Raw genomic sequence first — 11,179 nt, forward strand, 5'->3', positions numbered from 1 at the left:
AAATAGTAGACTTCTAGCATTAGTTCCATCTGCATTGCCATGATGAAATAAATGACAACAAAAAAGTAAAACAGCACTGATTTATTTTGACCCAGATTTGCAAATTCTTCAGGCAATAATGAAATGGAAGGCATTCAGAGTCATTTCATGTACATACTGGTTTGTGTGAAGATAAAAGTTAAGTTTGCAATAGCCAGAAACTATACTTCCAAAGGGTAAATATCTTCATTGAACTACCTCTCCCAACTTGGATACACACACTAAGATTGCTAAAACCTATTATTGTAATATTCAAAGCTGATGGTAACTATATGAAATGAAAGCTTTAGGAGATACCACAAAATCATATAGCACACCACAAAGAATTAAGATGCTCTTATCCAGATACGAGTTACATGAATTAAAATAGTCTCTCTGGAAGTATATTTAGAGGGCCTTTTTTATTGTATGTATTGCAAGGATAACACGAACAAAAAATTAACTCATCTTAAGTAAATCATGAGACATTCTTTCACAAGTTAATATCAGACAGGCCACAATGAGAGTTTTCCGCAATCCTCCCAATGATTTTCAAAGCTGATAAGAGTATTATAAAAAAATACAAGCAGGTGTAGGAGCAGCTGAGACAGTTCACACTTTCTCTTCTGAAGCACTGGGAGATTGGTGTTATGACTTGTATCACTGTGAGAGGATAACTTTGATCCTATTGACAGTAGTAAGTGTCAATTTCTTCAGGTTGCAGGCTACTGATGGTGAAAGTGAATTCTGTCCTAGACCCACTGCCACTGAACCTTGATGGAACTCTTTAGTACAGGTTGGATGCCTAATAGATTAATAGTTTAGGAAGATTCCCTGGTTTCTGCTGGCACCAGCCTAACCAAATACTAATGTTCTGACTGACATGCCAAGTGATGGTCACTCTGTCTCCAAGAGGTGCAGACAGACTGGGTGGCGACTGGGTCATCTAGATATCACATCTCATATCTGAGATTGGAAACACTCAACAAATATACTTGGTTAACGATATGGTAATAACTGTGATAAAAATGCAGACAGCATTTAACATACTATTTTCCACTTTTGCCACATTTGCCTGAAAAACAGAGCAGCAACAGCGTCAGGAGCTCAGCAAGGACCCCTATGTTGATGCTTTATCCTCACTGAGACTGACTTCTGACATTGGCATCAACACTGGCTGAAGAAATCCTAGATGTCGGCTGTGCTCTGGCCACATGCAAATCAGCAGGGATATGTATGATTAGAGCCACCTGTAGTATTAGCTGGACTCCTCATATGTAGTCAGCATAAGCACAAGAATATTAAGATATCTAAGGCAGGAAGGAAGAGAGTATGTCTGTCTTCAGATATCATTTTTGAGTGTCAGAGAACAGATTCAGTGGGAAAATATAAGTTTTGTGTTGTTTTTTTTCACTCTCTGTTTCATACTCATTCTGGGGTACATGATTATTAAATATGCTGACTGATCTTCTGAAATAATCACACAAATTATGGGATAACCATATACATTATGTACATCTAAAAAGAAAATTCTAAACTTTATCTTGAGAATTTCAAATTAAATAATATTGAACATTAAAATTAACCAAAGCTAACATCTATATAACACAATGAACTTCTATAGAGTTAGGATGAAATGTAGAAGAGCTTTGTATTTGCTTTTATATTTTATAATGTATTTTTATAAATATCGATCACCCAAAGGGAAAAGTTCATTATAGAATTATAAAAACAATTGGCATTATACCCTAATTCATGAATTTTGTCCATTTCAGTCATTTCATTTTTGACTATTGATATTGTAGGTAGCAATATATATATATTCTTTGATCCAGTACAATAATGCTCTTGAAGTGAACATTAAGAAGACTTAAAATTACTGTTGAGTCATGACTATTTGGAAGGATGAGTCTTTCATCTTCACCTAAGTAATCTGCACACCTTCATTTATCTGTGTTCTGCCAAGTTACATTGATTAAAGCCATCTAATATCAGGAGTCTTTAGAATTCCCAAACTCCCTTTTTTGAATAGTGTTCATTGTATGTATCTTATGTTATTCTGGGAAGGTTTCAGGATACTATCGCTATCTTTCTGTCCTCTCTTCATATAATTTATCATGTTCTAAACTAGAGATTTACTACCTAAGAAATACTCATTTTAGTCTCAAATGTTCAATGTTGACTGCCATATCCATTTCCCAAAGCTGAATATACATCAGTGGAAAGGATGTGAAAGATAGACATTTGGACATTTCAGACAATATAGAGTCACTAAGGTGTGCCCAAATAGTAGCAATGATGTTCAATGTTCCAGATGAGTTAGTAAGAGATTTGACATGAGGACATGATTACCCTTTATAAAGGTTCTAGGAAAGGATCTTCTTCAGAGTAACAATTGGCCAAATCCCCTCTGCTTGTATGTGTTTACCCTGCTATCTTCTTAGTTTACACAATTTTACTGTTGCTGTGATAAAAACTATATAAAAGTTTATTCTGTCTCATAATCCAAGAATATAGTCCAAAGACTCAATGATTATCTCAAGAGATATGAGGTCTGACTATTTCTCTAAAGGACCTATATTTATTTCTCTGCACTAACATGGAGGTTTGCACATCATATAATGCATGACTTATCAATCTGATGTTCTTTTCTCAACCTCTTATCAGCCACACGTGATGTACACACAAATACGTACAGACAAATCACCTTTACACACAGTTTTTTAAAAGAAAAAATTTTATCATTGCAATGAAGTCACATCTGCAGTAATATACAGAAGCTGGTCTACATCCAAGATGTAGAGATCAAAGCAATGAGGAAACTTAATTCTCAGCTGCCTTATTCCGCTGTTCAGAACTGTGCCTATGAATATATATACACATGTGTAAATCACTAGAGAGAAGGGGAATAATAACTCCCCTCCTCCCTGAGAATCTATTGCAGTTAATGATTGATGGGGTGACAGAAGTCAATCTTCGGTAGTGTTGCTGTGAACAAAGTATTCATGCTTAAGTAAGTTTGTTACTGACATGTGATTACAGGCAACCCTAACTATAGATTCTGGGCTCTAGTTAAAAAAATGAGAATGACATAAAAGTGTGAAAAAAAATGTCTGGAAGACAAAGCAGAATATTACTCAAAAGAGCGACAAGAGAATAATAGAAAAGAATGGAGAATATTATTGAAGTTCTGGTGTGTGTGTGTGTGTGTGTGTGTGTGTGTGTGTGTGTGTGTCAGAGAGAGAGAGAGAAAGAGAAAGAGATGCACATATATTCCTCAGAGCATATATGTATGTTAGAATTTAACTTTCAATCTTTTGTTAGGGTAAAAACCCCATTACCCCTGCTGCTCTGCTGGGAATTCTTAATCAATTCCAGTTGCTCTGAAAGTTTCCAGTGATTCTTCCCTATTTCCTTACTATTTTCCTTTAGAGATAACCAAATGGGCATTGCTATATTCATCTTTTGAAGTGGGTTCTGTGGATGAAATTAATCAATCTCAGGTCACTTGACAGGTTTGATTGCATGTCAAACCTCCAGAGTTGACATGTTAGTATTTTAGCTGAGCCCTGGCAATCCTAAATATTTGCTAATAAAGTACCATTAAGAGTGCTGTGTACCCAATGAGCACAGCTCTGAGAACTCATCTTTTCCTCAATGTAATGTGCCAGCTGTAGAACTATGATATTTAAACTCCATGAAAGCCTAAGGGAGGTTCTTAAAATGCACCTTGCCTCAAAAAAGAAAAAAAAAACAAAACTATAGTTCAAAGATCAAGATTTCATAAGTCACTGGGTACATCTCCTTTTTGTACATTGTCATGTAGATAGAAAAATCTCTTACTCCTCTTGTAAATTGGCTTTAGCAAGTCTGTATTCACTTTAAAAGAATAGAACTGAAAAGAATGTAAATTTATGAATTGGAGATTTTAGGCTGTTGAGATTGCTTTGTAGATAAAGTGCTTTTTACACAAACTTTTGATCTGATTTTGATGTCCAGATTACAGTGAGAGAAGAAAAGTATCTCAAATTTTGTTCATGTGCACAGTGAAGCAGGCACATGAGATTCCCAAACCACGCAGATATCTATGAACCAGAATATCACTTCCTGAAGATAGAAAGTTATGGATTTCGATTCTCTCTGTCATCCTGAATAACTTGAAGAGCCCCCATAACATTTTAATGGGAATTCTGACATCCAGAGCTGTGTTATTTGGATGGAAACGAACCACTTGAATTGATGGAGGTGAAATAAGAACTGGATACAAAGGCAGGGAGGGAAGGCATTCAATCCCTTTAGGGTCTGTAATCACATCTCTTACATATTATCATTTATTGGTTTTTTTCATGATACATGGAACATTTTATAAGGGTAACTAGGACCAGATATTTCAGAGACTTTAAGGTTTTGTTGGCTAAAACTTTAAATCTACATAGTGAGTGTCTCGGGTCAGTCTGCATAGAAGCTGGGAGGCTCGAAAAGCAATTTTTGTTAACTTCCATTTCAGGAAGACATATCGAATTTATAGTATCACAGTGGGCAATGAAGAAGGAAGGCAGAGTATTGGGTATGAATAAAAAAAGAACATGGGGTATGTAGCAATGCATATTCTCCTCTCACTCTCATCTCAAGTAAAGTCAATTAGAGTTTGTAAAGATTTGACTGGTTTAAAATAAGGTAGGTCTGCTATGTGTCAGAGGCTGAGCGACTGTGTGGATTTAATAAAATCATTCTGTTTTTTCCCCTTTTTGTTTTATTTGCTATGATTCATTTCTATGGTAATAGGAACATTTAAAATCAGGCAGAACTGAATTCATGTCATAAACTCACCATGATTCATTGGACTTCCACATTCATGCTTGATGATTTATTTACTCTACCATGAAAAGCAGTTCTAAAGATATCAGAGTATCCTTTCTATTTTGCCAGAAGTTCTACTATAATGTATAATTTTCACAGAAATACTCCTTCTTTTAAACTTTGATGGCATTTATTTAAAATGTTTGCTCCATTATAACCAATGCTTCTCCTACCCATGATGTTCACACTTTTCTCTTGCCTGTATTTTTTGTTTTCATTATATTTTATGTGTTTGGCTGTTTATATGCATATATGTCTGTTTTGTCTAAACTCTAGTTATTTTCTTACAATACGCATCCTGGAAGGTTAGAAGAAGACATTGGACCTCTAGACCTGGAATTTCAGAGGATTCTGAACCACCATGTGGAAGCTTTGAATTGAAACCATGTCCTCTGAAAAACTCTTATGTCCTCTATCCACTTAATTATCTCTATTCAATACTTTCTCATTTTTAAAGGACACTCCCATTCTGAAAGCTAGGATAAACATTCCAGTCAAGAGTAGTAGATGTTATAGGCACAGAGTTGTTTCCCTTGAGCCCTTAGGAGATGTGCTTGGCAGGTTATCTGACTGCTATAGAGTTTTTTCCCCTAAAGGGTGAATGCTCAGCTCTGCCAAGGGAAACTATCTACTGGAGCCTCTTTTTGACCACAAAATCCAAGGGAAAGGCCCATATTTTAAGAAGTTGCCCTACAAGAGAGGAAGCCTTGGGCACTGTGTGGCCCTAGTCTCAGCGATTTACATTAGTCTTTTTCTGTACCTGTATAGAGTGCCTGCACACCAAACTCAAACCATCAACCTTCTACAGCAGGCAACTTTACTTTTTGAGGGATTTTATGGGCTTCAGATGTTGGCCTTTTTTCTATTGAGGGTCATGGGATCTACTCTGAAGATCCTTTACCCCTCATAGTAAATACACACTATTTGCGTGCATTTATATTGCTTTATTTTAGAATACAAATTTTTTTCTAGAATGCATTTTGTCAGACTTTTTGCAAAGGTGAATGATGACAGTAAAGATAATCATAGCATGGGTTTTGTCAGGGATTTCTTTCTGACCACTTATTTATTTTCAAAGAGCCATAGCTTCCTAAGAGGCTCTGTCGTAACCTGACCAATACAAAGGGAATGCTCACAGCCAACTGTTGGACTGAGCACAGGGACCCCAAAAGAGGAGTTAAGGCTAGAACTGAAGGAGCTGAAGGAGTTTGCAATCCCATAGGAAGAACAACATTATCAACCAACAGAACCCCTCTGACTCTCGGAACTACCTGAAGCAGTAGACATGGAGGGACCCATGGCTTCAAACTGCATATATAGCAGAGGATTGTCTTATCTGGCAAGAGTGGGAGGGAATGACCCTTGTCCTGTGAAGGCCAATGTACCAGGGGAAGGGAATGCTAGGTGGTGAGTGAGGTGTGGATGCTTGCATGGGGAAGCACTCTCATAGAAAGCCGGGTGGGAGACAGAAGGATGGGATGGGGGTTCTGGGTTGGTGAACTTGGAAATAGGATAGCATTGAAATGTAAATAAAAATAACTAACAAAAATATAAATCATAAAAAAACTCTATTTCAAAAAATAATATAGTTTAAAATTATAGCAATGGTCATGTCCTCTAAGAGGACTGGATGCCCCAACTCTACAATCACTTAATATTAGACTGGGAACCTACAACAAATAAACATTGTAGAATATTTTTGTGAAGTGGCTTCTTTGAATATTCATTCAGCTTTCAACTGGATGAGCTAAGAGAATACAGGGTCATCATGCTTCATACCAAACCAAACCACAGAAACTTACTCAAAATGAGCAAGGGCACTCATGTCTATGCCTTTCTTATAAAAAGTTCTTGGGATAGTGGTTGTGCCCTGTGCATATTCAATTAAAAGCAAGGTAGTGGGGAGGCTGTACATGGCTTTCCAGGGCTCCCTAAATTGTCTGGCTTGGTCTTAACAATTTCAGTCCAGGATTCATGGATGCCCATGTGTCCTAGAAGAAACAGTTTTGCAAGTTTTACCTACAGGAACATGTTCATGTATGTGAGAAATGAACATCAACATAGGATCCAGTGACCAGTGGTATTTTGCTAATCCCCTGTTCTAAAGGTGCTTTTTCTTGGTGCTATATTTAAAGGAAGGTCAGTATCTGTTCTTGTGAAACAACCTTTGAATATGAAGCTATTTTTCATGCCATATTGAGCTGTCCATATTGTGAGTAAATAAATATACATTTTTTCCAGAATGCGCCTGGTGTGCACTGGATAGGTAAATCAGAAGGGTATATTTATATATTAGGACAGGTTTGTCAACTCTAGGTAAGTTGTCTTTTCTTCTGTATTTATCAATGTTACTGCCCAGTTAACTAAACAAGGTCAATGAAATTCTAACTACTTTCAGAATAGATTTACATTCCCTGAGCAGTTCTATAATATTACATACCATTCCTTTTGTTCCTTAGATGACTGCGCTAGTACTCTGTTTCTATTTTAAAATGATAATTATGTTTAGTCTTTGCGAATTTATACTTATTTACATGGTAGGTTTCTCTTACCATGGGACAGAACAGGTCCTTTTTAATAGCAATGTAGGCTTAGTCTTACTAAAAGGAAAAGTCTTTCTCTTACAAACTTAGGTTTGATTCATTTAGCATTAAAAGAATAGAAGCTATTTCTTTCTCTATGTAATAAAAGATTGGGTTCATTCTTCATCAAAAAAAGTGAGTTCTTTTTGCACTCCATATGCATATGTAAGTATGGATTTGTCTGTAGTATGTAATTGTGTGGATGTATGCATGTGTACATGTAAAATGTTATTGTGAGAATGTATGTGGGCCTAGTTAATCCAGTGAAATGTATAAATACTCATTTTGAATCTGTGTATATGAAATTACATAGGTTTATGCATATTTGACTTTGTATAAGTTTTCCTTCTGCAAGCTCTATTCACTTTTCTTGTTTCAATAGAGTTTATTGCTCCAAACTACCCCCCTAACCCTGACAAAGCAAGAGCATAGGGGCAAAAAGGAAAGACTCCTATGAATTAATCTACTTTATCTTCTGCTGTTTTAGAATGAGGTGCTAAATGCCAGAGACTGCAGTTTCTGGACTCAAGGAACACAAAAAGCAGGTTAATTACAGTAGCAGAGCATAGTGACTTAGACATACATAAGTAAATCAGTTACAGTAACATAATGCTTAGACTTAGATAAATAAACTTATTATACAGCAACCCTAAATATCTCATGAATAAAGGTCTTACCCTTTGCAGATGCTCTTCCCCCTCTGCTGCTTCAAGAAGATCCAAAGCAAGAAAAGAAGGCTAATATAGGCGGTCCCTGGCACCTGATATCTGATAATACATCCTAAAAATAGTAAAAATGTAGTGTCACAATGGAATAAGTACTATGAAATTTTTGTTTCTTCTGGACGGTATGGTTGTTGCACTATGAAAGAATAACAACTGTAGTTACACATCCCTCCTTGGGAAGCCTTAAGGCAATGTAACATATCTGTTTCTCTGTTAACATGAGCTGTTGTCTTTGGAAACATAAGTCCTTTAATAACATTTATATACAACTTTTATTGGTCTATGCTCAGCTTTTATTATCTGGCATATACCTACCCTCTTGGAAGTTCCATATCTAAAGCCTATGTGGATAGATTGCTATGTGCTTCATTATATCATTGATGTTTGATCCTCAAATTTTGGCTCCTACATTGCAGATTTTTATGGTTAAAATTATTATCTTTTATAAATGGCATAATTTTAACACAAATAATGTAAAGTCACATCATCCAGTGCCATGCTGAATGAATTAGAAAATGTTCATTTCTGATTTTTAAGTGGATATTGCAGTATGTAACTCCTGTTCATGTCAAATTAATGGTGTCTGTAGAGCGCTAACGTTGACCAGTCTTTATGCTCCCTGGTGGGATCTGAACAATAGAGAGACCCATCAGTTGAGCAAAAAGTTCATAGAGATCCAATGAGAAGAACTTCCTGTCTTGGTGCCAGCAGAAGCAAGGATCAATTTCTAAGTCTTTAACATAATGAGAATACTCCTGACATCTTGGGTCTATGGCTACTTCAGAGAGTGAATATGGGATATTATTTTTATTGTCACAGCTAAAATACTTAAGGTGTGTCACATTATTAGCATTATGGTGCAGCACCTCCCCAACCCCATGCTCTCAATGGAGGAAATACTATTTCTCTTGCGATTTCTCAGAGGCCTTTGCCTTAGCAACTGCTTTCCTTTGCTCAAACATTGTTCTTCTTTTGGTTTGTGAAGTTCATAAGTCTTGCATAATTGTGACGTTGAGACTTTCACAATTACATATGAAACTGTCCTGTATGGAAGGAACCATGGCCCAGTAAGTAGGTGGGGCATTTTGTGGGTCTCGCTTTACCTTGTACAGGACTTTACATCACTTTTATTTTTTTTAATAAGAACTGTTGTACAGTATTGAGCAAATAGATATTACAATGATATAGATGAGGGGAGTGACTCTTTTGTTCTCTAAACAGATAACTGTTTCTTCCTGTTGGTTGAATTACCTTGACCCTATATATCTATTACTCTTCAGGTGTCAGGTCCATTACTCTGACTCCATTACTTCAGGTCTTCACCCTTAGATCTCAAATTGTTTCTCAAATTGTCCACAGTCAAAACTGCCTCTGCTGCTCAGCATCTCCCTATTCTGCCTTTCAACATTTAACTGTGAGACTTCTATTTTTTTTATAGATATATTCCTTCCAAGTTCCCATTCTTGTTGGCCAAACCCTGTTTACATTCTATTTCTTCCCCACATAGGCAGTGTGACGAAGACAACCCATGGCACTATTGCCTCTTCCCAAAGACATTCCTGTTTCTATTTTTAATCCACCATGGTCAATCTCACTTTAAACAAATCCCATACTCACCTTCATCCTCATCTTTCCTGTGCCCACATCCCTAGCAACTTTTGTATGCCCCTGTATTTGTTGTGGTTTTGACCAAGTGTGGTAAATATTGTTTTTCAAAATGATCAGTTTAAAATATTAACACACAACACTTAGTTCATACCTTATGCTGACTAGTACTTCAGACAGCTTAAAGGAATATGAAAAGTTAAAATCAAGTTACCATCTCATTTAGGAAACTTAAACCATATTCTAGAGTAATACCTGTATTCTTCATGGTGTTCATGATTCCTGAAGTCCACAAATAATGAATATTATTGAAAATATAATAGGTATAATTAAAAAAGAGAGGAGAGGGAGACAATTTTAGGGAACCTAATTTGACTATAATGAGCTATTTCCTCATTCTTCACACCAGTAATTTATTTTTAGTCCCGCTCATGAGTAATAGCATCTGTGATAATTTGTTGTTGCTTTTCTTGTTAATGCTGTTTCCATGGTTGTTTTGTCTATATCAAATTTTACTCACTTTCCCTCTCCTTCATGTTAATGGTAAAACAATTTTGGTGAAGAACAATCTGCTTTCTCACCGGTAATAATCAATAAACAGCAGGCATCTCACTATGCAACATTCTAACCTGCGTCTCTAAACTATGGTTATCTACCATTGTTTGTTTTACTTTATTTTCTGTTTATGTTTATGACTGTTTTGCCTACATGTATGCTGGTGAACCAATTGCACGCCCAGGGCTAGTGTTAATCAGAAGAGGGGATCAAATCTTCTGGAACTAGAATTATAAATGGTTGTTAACCACATTTGGGTACTAGAAAACAAAAGCAGATCCTCTCCAATGCAACAACTAGTTTTATTCACTGATCCATGTCTTCTGACAAAATCTTTTGCTAGTCAACAACTTTATATGGTTTATTCATCACATTCCATAAAATATTTTTAAATTTTAAATATGTAAAGCACAAACTATTTGTATTTACCATATATCTGATGATTAAAAAAAAAAAAAAAATAAAATCACTGACTCCTACCCCCAAAAACCCCGTAGTGAGAGAGCTCACCGCCCAGACAAGTGGGCACTGCTGAGACTGCAAAGCAGAAGAGACCATAACTGCCCACCCTGCCCACATCCCCTTGCCCAAGAGGAAATTTATGATTGGATCTGGTTCCATGAGATAAGGGCACAGGAGCAGCAGGTCCCTCTGCGTCCGAGACACTAGCCGGAACCTGAAGGGACCAACTGGAAAAACAGTTCTCTGCATAATATCCCCATGGGAAGAGCTAAACCTTCAGAGGAGGCAGACATCCCTGGGGAAACCAGAAGAGACTACCTCTGCCCACATCTCTGACTCAGGGAAAACATCAAAGAGCCATCTGGGACACTG

The sequence above is a fragment of the Rattus rattus genome, chromosome 5 (assembly GCF_011064425.1).
Source record: "Rattus rattus isolate New Zealand chromosome 5, Rrattus_CSIRO_v1, whole genome shotgun sequence".
In the NCBI taxonomy this organism is placed as follows: domain Eukaryota; kingdom Metazoa; phylum Chordata; class Mammalia; order Rodentia; family Muridae; genus Rattus; species Rattus rattus.